The sequence below is a fragment of the Beta vulgaris genome, chromosome 8 (assembly GCF_026745355.1).
Source record: "Beta vulgaris subsp. vulgaris cultivar EL10 chromosome 8, EL10.2, whole genome shotgun sequence".
Taxonomy (NCBI): Eukaryota; Viridiplantae; Streptophyta; class Magnoliopsida; order Caryophyllales; family Amaranthaceae; genus Beta; species Beta vulgaris.
The window spans coordinates 7290764-7303869 of record NC_079209.1 but is presented as its reverse complement, the minus strand read 5'-3'; the positions used below and the strand labels follow the sequence as shown (position 1 = coordinate 7303869).

Sequence of the window (13106 nt, the reverse complement as noted above, 5' to 3'; positions counted from 1 at the left end):
ATATATATATATATATATATATATATATATACATACATATGTGTGTGCGCGATAAATATAAGGATGACAACGAAAAATCAATAAAAACACTATATTGATTACTGTGATGTTTAATGTATTCTTTTAGTCAACTCTTATTTCTAATAACACTACAAGAATAAACGATAATAACGACTGCTTTAAGCCGTCGCTAATGTGAAAAAAGCCGTCGCTAAAAGTATCAACGACGGCCAACCGTCGGTATTAGCCGGACGTTGCAGATATAGTCGGTGTTTAAGAAAATAACGACGGTTGGGCCGTCGGTGATACATCAACGACTGTTCTGGACCGTTTTACCGACTGCCTCAAGTAGCCGACATTCCCTTTCAAACACCGACGGTTTCACGCCGACGTGGAGACAACGACGATTTTGAGCCGTCGTTGAATGCAATTCAGCGACGGCTACAAGCAGTCGCTCATTGTTGAAGCCGACGTTGCTTGATGTGTAGCCATCAACAATAGTTTCTTTGTACAACGATCGTTTAGCCGTCGTTGTGTGAAGTTTAGTCGTCGTTCTTGTTTTTTATTACGTTAAATAATATTATAATATTATATATTAGAATTAAACCTGTACCTACTGCACGGCAGCACCGAAATATACTACATTAAACCTGAGCCCGCATCGCATCACATTGTCAATTTTTCAATTACAAAAATATGCAATTTTGATATATATTATAATTTGCGTAGATACCTATATAATTACATGAAATAAATTAAACTTGTGTACACAAAAGAGATTCCGATGTCGGGAAATAAAGTAGAAGTCGGGTTCTACAAAAAAAATATCGGCAAATCTAGAAACTAATAAGCTAGATGCCGATAAAATATAGACACTAAATGTCTATAGTTAAACAAACTACCTAGATTAAATATATTTACGCAAAATAGATCCCGGTGTCAGGAAATAAAGCAGTAGTCGAGTTCCTTGCCTCCACCTCTTCCATGTGTGCAGTCACCTTTTCCACATGCGCCTGAAGCTGAGAAAAAATGGACGGCTCATAATTAAAGTACAAATGAAATCTTTCACATTCTTTTTACAGAATTAAACATAAATGTAACCCACAAACTACAAGCAATAAATGAAGAAAACAAGTAACATTGAAATAAATTCCCGGAACAAAAATGGGAGTTTTAATCTTAGTCCAGAACAAAAACAAAAGCTAAATTTATAACCCACAAACTACTTGTATTTGTAGTGCTGCAAATATATTTGGTGGGTGAAAGTGAAATGCACAAGTCCAATTACTAGCCATGAAGTCCACCCCCACTACTCCCACCCCTGCACTCCCCCCCTTCACTGACCCCCTACACCCCTGCCCCTCCCTGCCCACCCCCAGCACCCCCACCACTGCACTCCCACCTGCACTGACCCCCTGCACCCCCACCACTGCACAAACAAGTAACATTTAAGCGTGACGATAGACCATCTGTGATCATAAGTCATAAGCATAGACGTTCATCCATGTTGAGAATATAGCCTCAAAACAGTACAAATCAAGGACTCTCGCAACTCATAAAAAGAAGTGTTAACATATTTAGCCTAAAAAAACACCCAAATAAATGATACAGCAAAGAATGCCAGAGATTGAGAGCTTCATAAGCACCAAAAGAGAGCACCCAAAGGTTTTCAGATGGAGAGAATAATAATTCACTGCCTTTTTTTAACATCATGTAAATCAGATTCTTGTGACAGACATAGAATGCAATCACAACATACCAGAACCAAATGCTCAAGTACCACATACCAAACACTTGAACCTCAGAATCCGTATAATATATAAAGCAAGAAATGGTTCAAAAACATTACAGATTACACAAAGATGAAAAATCGGACTTGAATAGTAAGTACCAACTACAAAGTAATAATAATTTCACCTTCACAAATGGAAATATTCTAACTGCAACTGGCCACAACCTAATACGGCGACAAATTTAGAGGAAACAAGAGGACCCATTATATCCCGTGCTTCGTTGTCATTACCTACCTAGCAGAACATGTGAAAATGCACACATAAACAAGTCTTCTTTAAAATGGTAGAGTAGTATTGTCCCACCATAGTAACATTAAGGCAAACTCAACACCATGACCATTCGAATCAATTCATTGCAAAGTAAACAACAAAAAATATAAGATTAAAAGTTAGGACAATAACCTTTGCATCTCCCTCTTCTCTCTGAGTTTCTTCTTCAGTTTATCAACCTAAATTTCAATTCCAAAAACATAACTTAAGCAAAAAAAAGATTTAAGATGATCAAATTAAAAATTATGTACTTCATATTTAAAAAAAAAACAGAAAAAAGTTGATGGGATTTAATGAATACATCTTGCAACAAAGCTAATTCTTCTCTCTGCTTTTAGGACTTCCATTGGTTTTAGCTTTCCCTGAACTTGGTGGTCTAATTACCTGCATCTCCACCTTGTTTTCCTGTGATAATTGCCAACAGTTATTACATAAACTCCAAAACCAACAGAAATCTGAAAGAAGATAAGAGAGACATAAAATTAGAAAAAAAAGGGGAAATCTTAACATAGATATGATATAAAGATTAAAATCAGCTTACTTTCTCTAACTCAATTGAAAAGGAATTTATACCCTTTTCCATTTTCTTACTTTCTGTAACTATACCCAGAAGAAGATACACTACACAAGCATTTGGTTCTAATAAATCCACACAAAAAAAAAGATACTTTCTGAAATTTGTGAAATTTGTAACTATACCCAGAAGAAGATACTTTCCATTTTCTTACTTTCTGTAACTATACCCAGAAGAAGATACTTTCTGAAATTTGTAGAATATACACATTGCAATTCCAATCAAAACACTAACCTTATATCTCATCATACTAGGCGAACCTTATATCTCATCATACTAGCCTGCAATGTCGCTTTAAATCGACAGGGAAAACCCACTTTTTAGGGTTTGGTTTCATGAGTAACAAACAAAAAAAAGAACAGAAAATGAAGCAACTTAGCAATTCAATTAACAACATATTAAACCTAGTTCATCACAGTCTAAAACAACAGTGAAAATTCAAACTTTAACCATAAATCATAAGTAAATCCAATTAACAACAATAAAAGAACACAAATCTAATAAATTAATTCATCCATCATATGCAAAGAAATAAATACTTCAGAAAAACAAGCAAAAACGTGTACATAATAAAAAAAACGACGATTAAAATCGATGAATAATTACAACTTGAGATTCTAAGGAAAAAAAAATTACCTTGAAGAAATGGAAGATTTAAGAGGATAGAGAAAGAGAGAAATGGACGGCGGTGCCGCGAAGTGAAGGACTAGAGTCGCCCGGCAGCAAAGAGGCGGAGAGAAAATGGCAACTTCTCTCTTTTAAGTTGCGTTGAAATAAACCCTACTGAAAAGGGCCACTTTATGTTACCCCCATTTTCCTTCCATCACCGACTGTTTAAGACCGTCGCCTTAGGTAAACAAAATTTCAGAGGCACATTAATCAACTTAACGACGGCTTGAAACTGTCGTTGTTTTTCAACGACTGTTAAGCCGTCGTTGTAGCCTTTACAAGCAGTCGGTGTTCACCGACGGCTTAAAGCGGACGCTGTTTTAGTAAGAACGACGGTTTTTCTGACCGTCGCTGTTAAGCAGTCGTTGTTTTAGCATTTTCTTGTAGTGTAATCAACTGCGTAAAACGACTCTAATGAGTAAATGAGTAGAACGACTCTTCATATGTTTTAATATTATATATTATAACCAACGACAATAATAACGAGTATACGATCAGTTCCAAACTTTATATAAATGATTTATTATTATAAGCATTATGATTGATATATAAGTTTGTAAATAGCTATGATGGTAATAAGAGCAATACTACAAATAAACATCAAATGAAAATGATAATAGTTAATCATAAGAACATGTAACAAGTAACAACCATAAGTTAAGTAAAATAGTTAATCATAACTTATTAGAATAAGTTAACTGTTAACAATAACAACCATAAGTTAAGTAAAATAGTTAACAAGTAGTAACTTGTTAACATTTAGCAACCATATAGTTTAATACTAGTATAAGATTAACAACAATAACACTCCCTTGTCTTTATAAGCTATAATATTATTTAAGTTAATTGTTTTTATGTTATACTATAGTTTAATACTAGTATAGTATTTGTGGTATTCTCTTAACTTTGTATATATATGTAAATGAATCGTATTAATAAAAGTATTAAGATCAACATATATATATATATGTGTGTGTGCGATTAATATGTGGATAATAACGAAAAACCAATAAAAACACTATATTGATTATCGTGATGTTAGTGTATTCTCTTAGTCAACTCTTATTTCGACTAATCAACTGCGTAAAACTACCCTATTGAGTAAAGGAGTAGAGCGACTCTTCATATGTTTTAATATTATATCATAATTCATAACCAACGACAATAATAACGAGTAGAAGATCAATTCCAAACTTCATATAAAAGATTTATTATTATAGTAATACAAATACGAAGAGGAATACTAACAATAACAATAACAATAAATAGTATAACAAATGATAATCATACATTCATAGATTTACAACGACGGTTCATATGACTATATGAGGTCTACCGCCTACATGATTATAACGCGGGTTCATATGTTGCACAATACTAATAATAGTAAATTATATCCCTAAATCATTACCCCATATAAAAGCTAACTATAACTTATTAAAAGTAACATCAATAAGTTAATTGCTAAAAAGTACTTACTAGTTACTAAATATAGTATTTATGGTATTCTCTTAACTTTGTATATATATGTGACTATAAAGAAACTATTTTATTAGTAGGCTTAAATGTATTAGGACGATTATAATATTGGAACCATTATAGCGAATACGTGATTGATTATTTGATTATTAACGAGTATGAGGAGCATCGACTCTTAATATGCTCTAATAACATAACTACCGATAACATAATGAGAATTATATATTAACAACAAATATACGATCAATTACTAGATTTATATAAAATATAAATGACTCGATTATGGTACGCATTACGATTTGAAATAATAATAATAAAATCACACGATAACTATAATAATATATAATAATAATAATAATATATATAATAATAATAATAATAATAATAATAATAATAATAATAATAATAATAAAATAATAATAATAATAATAATAATAATAATAATAATAATAATAATAATAATAATAATAATAATAATAATAATAATAATAATAATAATATAGATTATGAATATTTTAATTATTACTTTAGATAATTATGATTATTATTTTAAAATGTTGTTATATAGTATGAGATTTGGGGTTTAGTTGTTGGTAGGATTATTGATTTTCTTAAGGCAAAATCCAAAATCATTTAATAGGCAAAATCTAAACCGTTAGATGATTAGAATCAAGGGCACATAAGAAAGCAATACAAAGCACATGGATCATCAATATTACCCGTTGGATACAAATCACAAAAGAAGCTAAACCGTTAGATCGTCTTTTAACCTATCACCTTTTCCCTCATCTCTCTCCAAACCCATATTTCCTGCCCAGCCTCCCTTCTAGTTCCTACTTCTCTCAACTCATGTTATCATCTCAAATGTAGTATTTTTTTCGTCTGTAAAGTCGAGTTCAAGATGGAGGGTTTTGGAAGCGCAGAGGTGGTGCAATACGGCTAGATTGTATGAAGCTTGAAGCACCGAAGAAAAGAACATCCCATATGTAGATTCATATGTTACTGAGGATTATAATAATGATCCAATGATGGAAAATATAGTTTTCAATCTGATTTTTGATTTTCTCTCTCTTCGTTGCTCGCTTCATCATTTTCTTATTCTCCAAACATACATAAAGTCGAGTTCAAGATGGTGTAAATTATGGTTATATGATGAACTATGTGTTTGTTTGCTTCTTCTGGATCTCTTTATTTATTAGCAATTTGATTTTAAAGCTTAGATTTGTATTTGCACTTGACTGATATATATCACCGGCGGAGGCATAAGCACCGATCGACGTCTAGCGGTAGCAACAACGACAGATCAGCAACATCGAACAAGAACAGGGAAGAGAGAAAATTCACAACGTGCAGCCGACAACAAGCAAGGCCTGCCACAGCTCTAACGACCAAACGAGTCGCGACTTAGCGACTGGTGGTAGGTCCGACTTCCGAGGAACCACCGCAGGTAAGGAGAAATAGGGAGATGTATCAATTTTGAGTTTTCTTCCCTTCCTGCTTCATTGTTGTTAGATGGTAAGTTACTCTTTAGCTCTCGTTAATTATGGAGTATCAACTTTGGTTTTGAAAATTTTGTCTTTCTTTATTTTTTTTCTAATTTTCCAGATCTAAAGACCAGGTTATGTAGAAGATTTGAGCTAGAAGTTGAAGAAACATCTTTCTTGCAAATTTTTAAGTGAAGAATGAAGATGCAACATCAAGCACTAAATTTTTTTTTTTTTTTTGCCCAAATTTCTGTAAATTACTTAATTGTAGATTCATTTCTTTATTTTTCTGGATGTAAAGTTAAACAATCAATTCAAATTTGCTGTAACTTTTTCTTCATTGTATATGCTTTAACTTCTACTTCAATAAGAATGAATTTCATATTCATATGTTGTTCTTTAGTATAGGGTTATGAGAGTTTGAGATATTATTTGGTAGCAAATTTGGTAGAATATTAAATGGGATAATTTGGTAGAAAAAATGGAGAAATTTTGGTAGAATACTAAAATGGATTATAAATTTGGAGTATAACTAGATATTTTTTAATATTATTTGAAAATGAGGACATTGGATAATTAAATGAAAATATAAACAAGTACATGATATTCATAATTCTTAAATTAAATGTAATTTAATCAATTATTTATTTAATCATTAAATATAATAAGTTTTATAAATTAAGATATTTAAATGATTTTGTAGATATAAAAAAATTATTGGATTTTAATAATATCTTGTTCATTACGGCCGGGTTCGGGTTTAAGAGCAGGTCTGTCTGAACAGGTCAAGATATAATCTTGTCAGGTGCCGGTCAGGTCTGGGTAATCCCAGGTCAGGTTTGAGGACTGACCCTCACAGGTCGAACCAGGTTCAAGTCAGGTCAGAATCAGGTTGACCCAGTGGTCAGGTCTGTTTCTGACACCACTAGTGCCCCCTCCGAGGTCACCTCATGACCCGCTCAAAACATTATGGAACTCTCCTGTATTGAGCGAATTAGAACGAAGCGCCCAATTTGTTTGTGGTTGGATAGATATATATACATGCACGTCGAGTAAAGACTATCTTTTTTTCCTTTTTCTTTAGTAGTTACTCAAGCGCTGCTCACACTTACTCATACTAGAAGTTTTTGCTTGAATTTTTTTTCAAAACAAAAACTCGATTTTCTTCGACATAAGAGTCAAAATTTGAACATTAGACATACGAAGTATAATTGTTTGAGAACGTGTTGTGTCGGACTCGTCCGACCATAATCTTTGGTCGGACGTCTTTCAGGTGGTTTCAATTTTTTTCTGTTGGTTTCAAAAAAAATCAATTGGTTTCAATTTTTTTTCAGTTAGTCTTCATTTTTTTTCAGTAAGTCTTCATTTTTTTCAGTTAGTCTTAATTTGTTTTCAGTTAATCTTCATTTTTTTCAGTTAGTCTAAATGAAAGTAAGTTACCTCTAAATGAAAGTAACTTAGATCTAACTGAAAGTAACTTAGGTCTAGATGAAAGTAAGTTACGTCTAAATGAAAGTAAGTTACCTCTAAATGAAAGTAACTTAGGTCTAACTGAAAGCAACTTAGGTCTAACTGAAAGTAACTTAGGTCTAACTGAAAGTAACTTAGGTCTAAATGAAAGTAAGTTAGGTCTAAATGAAAGTAACTTGGGATTCTTAGTTTTATTATTCTTTCATTTAACAACTAACTAATATTTAAAAAAAAAAACACTAACCCCTGCTTTCCTCTGACTTTCTCCTTCTTCTTCATTCCTCTTAGCTGATTTCTTTCTTCTTTGTTAGATCAATAAAAAAGTATAACAAAATTATATACATTCAATGGCTCGATCTCTTTCTAACGCTAAGGTTTTCTTCTCCCTTGTTGTTGACAACATCTCCATGGCCTCTCAAAGGTAGTTATACTCGTGTTCATTAATCTTTTTGCTTGAAAGCCATCGTTTTTACCTCTAGAATGTTTTCAAGTGCTGTACAGCAGCGCGGCGGTGGCGGAGGAAGAAGATGAAGAAGCGGTTTCGTCCGACGAAACATATTGGGTCAGACGGTCTGACCCAATACTTTCACTAATTGTTTTTAGTTGCAAAAATTGATTGGTTTAGTTTCTGTCACTTAAGTCTCGCACCATCCTTCTTTTTTTTTTTTACTTTTCAAAGTTAAATTCTATGAACAAAATAAAAATTTCATTGAATTTATTTATGATTTCTGATATTATAATTTTTTAGTTGATTTTTGAATTAAGTACAGTACTTCATAAATTGTAAAGAAAGTGGACACTTTGATTTCAAGTCAATTTTTTTATAGGTTGTAGTTTGTAAGTGAATTTTTAAGTTTTTGTAAAGTTTCCTCATTTTAGTGATTTGCATAACGGCTATGTTTGGCAAAACTGACTGAAATGGAGCTGAAACTGATAAGGTGGCTGAAACTGATTAGGTAGCAGCTGAAACTGTTAAGGTAACTGATTACATAACCTGTTTTGTAATATTATTTATGACTGTAGCTGAAATATCTTTTTAAACTTAAAAACATAAAAAGAAAATATTTTTTTAGGCTTAAAAAGATAAAAAGAAAATAATAATAAAAAAATTTCAGCACCTTATCTCAGAAGCTATATTTTACTCCAACTCAATTTCAGTCAAATTTTGGACTTAAATTTTATTTAAGTTCCTCCACCAAACATCACTAATCATATAAGGTGACTTAAAATTGTAGCACCTTATCATTTAAGTCACCTGAAATGCTTCCCCAAACAGAGCCAACGTAAATTATGCAATTTCATGAGTTTAGTTGACTTGTGAGTTATTGTTATAATTATATTTTTGGTATTTTTGTTTTAAGCCCCCTTCGATTTGTAAGTGAATTTGTAATTTAGAATGGGAAGGGGGCAAAATAGACATTTCAAAAGAGGATACCATTGCTCCCCCTTCCCTTATATAATAGAGATTAGAGATTGTATTAGTCAAACACTTAAAATCATCAACTGATCAAGAATTACTTGAAATTCTTTGATAATGTTTGTTATGTTGATAAGGAATCAAGGATTATAAATAAAACTTGAAAGGAAAGAGGAGAAATTAATAACGTGATAGAGAGGGGAGAAAACAATTATGTATGTATTACATATTAGTAAAAATCATTACAATTAAATTTTATTAATTTTCTTATATCAATTTTTACTAATATGCAATATATAGATATCATTAATACAAAAAAAAAGTTGTCATGTAATAATTCACAACCGACATCAGTGAGTCCAATATCTCTTTTTGGACTCCATTTTTTCTTAAGCGTCGGATGAGGACAGCATTAAGCTAAGGTTGACGAAGCCGCTTTTTTTTGTCTTTGGAACGCATGATGGTATAGCCGTATAGGACATAATTCTCCTTCTGACTTACAATCAATAGTTCTTTTGATCATCTTTATCAAAAAATTTCTTCTTTACATCTTCGTCTACATTATTATTAGATCATCAAAGATAAATTTAATTAGCCAGACTACAGGTTAAGTCAGACTACAAAATCCATTTAACACTCGAGAGATGGGACCTCTTGCAAAGGAGGCCGATGATTATTAGATCATCAAAGATAAATTTAATTAGCAACTTTGTTAATTTATGAAAAGTATATATTAAAAGAATATATATTAAGGGGAAAATGGTATGAAGATTAAAAACGAAAAGTTAAAGAGTCAAATCGGCCAAAAAAAAATGATGATGATGATAATGGTTAGCATAATCAAGCAACAAAATACGAAAAATCATCATGGCCAAACGAAGAAGGATACGCAAAGATGCATGCAAAATGCATACGTCCCGATATGTATATTATAAAAAGTCAAAGAATAATATTTTTAAGAGTTTGTATTGTGTCGGACTCGTCCGACACAATATTCTCGTCGGACCACTTCAGTTAGAAGCACTTGTTCTTTAGTTAAACGCACTTGGGTTTCAGTTGGTCTTTTTTTTTCAGGTAGTCTTCATTTTTTTCAGGTAGTCGTCTTTTTTTTTTCAGGTAGTCTTCATTTTTTTTCAGTTAGTCTTCTTTTTTTTCCAATTGGTTTCAATTTTTTTCAGTTAGTCTTCATTTTTTTCAGGTAGTCTTTCAATTTTTTTCAGTTGGTTTCAATTTTTTTCAGTTGGTCCATTATTTCTTTCAGTTGGCCCATTATTTGCTTCAATTGGTTCATTATTTATTTCAGTTGGTCCATTATTTGTTTCAGTTGGTCTATTATTTCTTTTAGTTGGTCTATTATTTCTTTTCGTTGGTACACATATTACGAAACAATGTCCAACTGAAACAAAATAATAACTAACTGAAACAAAACAATAACCAACTGAAACAAAACAATAACTACTGAAACATATTAAACACCAACTGAAATAACAACAAGAACTAACTGAAACACTAACAAAGCACCAACTGAAACAAAATAATACTACCTAACTGAAAAATGTCAATACCCAACTAAAAAAATTCAAAGCCTAACTGAAAATGAAATTCAAAAATAAACAAAAGAAATGAAAGAAACAACATCACCACAACTTATTTACATGATAATATATTACATGGTTCGTATTCACTGAGCATCTCTCTCATTCTCCTTATTTTTTCATCTTCAATTATTTCCAAATCCATGATTTTCGTATTTCTCGAAGGCACCTATGGTAAGTGTGCTAATTTCAATGCACTCTTCATCCAAGTTTACCTTCGAATATCAAATTTCTTGAAAACCGATTGCTGGATTCACCGAAAATGCAGATAGTTTATCCACCGAAAAAATTTGAGTTTGATGTTTAGCGCATCATTGAGAGAGAGGAGTGGTTGTCCGACCAAATGTATTGTGCCAGACGGTCTGACACAATACTTTCACTATTTTTTAAATCCAAAAAGAAGGTGAGTAGATCAAGAAAGCTTCATTGACATCAAACTTTCTAAAAATTTAGAAGAAAAAAGGAAAGTATTGTAGTTGATCTAAAGGTTGGGTTAAGAGTTCATCCATCACTCTGTTAGAAGAGCAACACGTGTCCAAAGAGTGAGAAATGACTCGATAATGTTGTCACATTTGTCAAAAATTGTACTTGCATGGGTAAAAAACACGGACAATAATGAAAAAAATGTCAAAAAAATACAAAAAAAATAATAGTAACTAAAAATTAGTAGCGGTCGTATATATACGACTGAGAAAAAAAAATGATCACATGACAAACCAAGGTATCTAACGGCCATATAACAGGCCAATGATATGAAATGGTCACTAGGGGAAAAAACCGGAAGGGTTGCGGTGCAAGGGCTGCGCTTTTTTAAAAAACGCAGCCCTTAATAGTGAAGGGCTGCGCTTTTTAAAAAAACACAACCCTTTAAGTAATAAAGGGCTGCGTTTTTTTAAAAAACGCAGCCCTATACAATTAATTCTCGCGGGCTAATGGGCTTAGGTTAAAACAATGCAACCCGCGCTTTATAATCAATGAAACTCTCTTGAAATACCAAATCACACTTCGTCTCTTTGAACGGCCCTCATCTTTTCTCTCATCTTTCTCTCTCCTCACTCTAACTGGGTCTCTCTCACCGACCACAAACTCCTCTTCGCCGACTATAGCCGCCGAATTCTGACAACGCAACCTCCTTCGTCTCTCGCCGGCATTTGCGCACACCACCAGACCTAGTTCTTATGATGCTATACCAAATCACACTTCGTCTCTTTCGGATCTCATGTTTTAAGGTGATTTGGTATATCATCATCAGAATTAGGTTTGATGATTAAGGATGAAATACTGACTGGGAAATGAAATTTTCTGAGCATTCCTAGAAAAATACTCCTCAAATTTGTCAATTTTTGTTGCAGAAATATGGTAGGCACTAATTTAGTCCCATGTGGTTTAAATGTTACTCATTGTTCGTTTTTTTTCATTTTCGTTTGTTTTTCATTTTCGTTCATTTTTCTGGTTGATATGTACTATTATTGTTGTTTTTTTTTAATAGTTAATGCCTTAAATTGTTCTCTCTTTTTTACTTAAATTGTACTTTGATGTTCTTGTTGATTGTTAATAAATAATTTCGTAAGCAGAGGACAAAACATGATAAGTAAGCCCAATGTTGTTGCAAAGGGTTTGAACCATGAGCCAAATGATGTTTCTAATGTTAGAATTGTTGAAGTTCCAGATGCACCTGTATACTTGGAACCTCGTGCGTTGTTTTGGCCAAGTCCCTTGTTGTTGCGCTCGGTTTCGCTCGCTCTTAGTGGTCAAAACTTGGAACTATCTTGGTTGTGGATCTTGAGAGTGGAGAGGCATGGATTGGGTATCGTTGGACAGTGGACACCATGAGCCAAAAAAAAAAAAAAATTTGTTTTGGGTCAAAACGGCTGCGGTTATGGTCAAAATCGCAACCCTTTGTACAAAAAAAGGCTGCGTTTTAAGCCCAAAACCGCAGCCCTTCGAATATGGAAGGGCTGCGGTTTTGGGCCTAAAATGCAGCCCTTCACTTTTAGTGAAGGGCTGCTACGAAAAGGGTTGCTGGCCAAAAACGCAGCCCTTAGGCCTGTTTTAACCGCAAACCTTTCGTTTTTTTCCACTAGTGAGTCATATGAGAGACCAAATTTATCAGCCACATAATAGGCAAAAGTCATGAAATAGTCATATGACAGACCAAGGGCTCTTATTGGCCACGCAAAGGCCAAAGTCATGAAATTGTCATATAAAATACCAAAAGTTCTTATCGTCCATATAACATATTATTAATTGAAGAACAGTCAGATGATCTGACATGCCAAATGCGTATTGACGAATACATCATCATCGCATCCGAAAAAACTTAGCTTCCATGGCATTAATGAATGCCAAATATGC

The 13106-nt window shown here is 32.8% G+C and overlaps 1 long non-coding RNA gene across 1 annotated transcript; it reads left to right on the top strand.

Moving 5' to 3' along the window:
- Positions 1-5249: 5249 nt before the first annotated feature.
- LOC104900897 (uncharacterized) lies at positions 5250-6657 on the top strand. Its single transcript, XR_007268839.2, has 2 exons — positions 5250-6232; positions 6391-6657. It is a non-coding gene; the product is annotated as an uncharacterized LOC104900897 (long non-coding RNA).
- The last annotated feature ends 6449 nt before the right edge of the window (positions 6658-13106 follow it).